Raw genomic sequence first — 2000 nt, forward strand, 5'->3', positions numbered from 1 at the left:
ATTGTCGAAGATACAGTCCACCAAGCGTACAGCGCGCGGGAGCGAGGGGATGACCTAGCACTAAGATATTATAAATGTGAGTATTTGCATATCTTTATTCCTCGCCATTTTTCCTCCTTTCCCCACTCCTTGCTTTATTCCCGCCGCTGAGTTGAAAAGGTATATAATCGTTATGATTGTTATAGGTTATAATCGTTACAGTTGTTATAGGTTATAGTTTCTAAGCTGTTGGAAATCTTGCAGTTTCATATTTATGTATTTCCGCATTTTGAAATTTTACTATAAAAGACGAAAAGGATATAAAAAACTGAAATATTATATATTAACGAAGGCAAAAAATTTATAAAGTGCCTTGTTGCGATAAATATATCAAGTAGATCAAAAAAAGGTATTCGATTATTTAAATTTAAATTGCGGATAATATTCGTCGACAACTTGTTGTTGTAAAATAAATATATGACTTGTGAATAAACATCACTACATTTCCACAGATGAGAAATTTCAATCCCTTTCTTCAAATTGACATCTTATCTAGAAATAACCTGAACGTCAGACTCTTCAGGTCTTGCACTAATATTAGGATAGATATTCAACTGATTTTGAGAGCAAAAATGGAATGAAAGGAATTACAAAATTCCAAGCAGCAAATACAAATTATAACCTGTAATGACCATAACGACACAGCTCAGTGATGGAATGGGGACAGAGTAAGAAATAGGAAAAGGAATAAAAATGGTGAACGTGAAAACGTTCTAGTGCTCTACGTTTCTAGTGTTCTACTAACACGCGCGTCGCGCCGTTCGAGCTTAGAAGCTTGCGGCAATGAGTGGGGCGCTTGCCTCATTCCCCACGTGCCAAGCTATTGATGGCGGATATTCGCTTTATGGTAGAATTAATATCTTGATTACGAAAATTGGGAAATGATCAAGAACTATTCGAAAAAACTCAGTTTAGTTCGTCCTGAAGCGCACATGTACATACAGAAAAATGTTACATAAATATTACTTGTTTCAAGTAAATAATAAGAGTATTTTAAAATTATATTATCAAATAAATATTCTTTGTAATGATATAATCTCAAAAGAAAAAGAATAAAAATTGCGTTCTCTTTTAGCACTAGAATAATATTTTTCTACATTTTTCTACATTATCGCTCATGGAAATTCGGACACCCACATAAATTTCATCGTGTAAAATCGTGTAAAAAATTAAGACAAAACAGCAAATGTATTTTTATTTTATTAATATTAATTATTTTTGAAATATATTTTAGATCTTGTACACATACTAGTAATTCCAAAAGTTTTATAAATTATTTTTAATTTTATATGCCAAAATTGAATTAAAAATAATTTATAAAGCTTTTGTTAGCTATCCCCTATTTATGGATAGGCTGGCAACATACACTGTAACAGAGCCTATATTTGTATTCTTTGATCGAATTTTTGTTCTTCTTCTTTTAAATAACGATTATAACATTACAAAGAAGATTATCTTGATAATATAATTTTAAAATACTTATTATTTACTTGAAACAAATAATATTTATATAACATTTTTCTGTATGCTCATCAGAATGAACTAAACTGAGTTTTTTCGAACAATTCTTAATCATTTCCCAATTTTCGCAATCGAGATATTATTTCTAAAGTGCGGAATATCCGCTATGGATAACTTGACGCACGGAAAGTGGAGCAAGCGCCTTGCTTACCGCGAGCCTCTAAGCTCGAACGGCGCGTCTGTTATCGGTGCACTTAGTGGGCCGAACTTTCGCCAATAGTAGGTCGAGCGGACGCGCGTATTCGGCTATCTTTAAACATTAACATCTCATTAACTGTTGCGAGCATTGCAAAATAGTAAAGGACTCTTCGACTCAGTTTTTTCTGCTCTACCTGCTCAAGACGGATGGGGTCATAAATTGGAGCCATCCTGTTACTTTTTTAAATTAACTATACTTAAGTACATAAATATATATATTTAAAAAATTATGTTTTAAGAAA

This window comes from Atta colombica, unplaced genomic scaffold, assembly GCF_001594045.1.
Source record: "Atta colombica isolate Treedump-2 unplaced genomic scaffold, Acol1.0 scaffold29, whole genome shotgun sequence".
Lineage (NCBI taxonomy): Eukaryota > Metazoa > Arthropoda > Insecta > Hymenoptera > Formicidae > Atta > Atta colombica.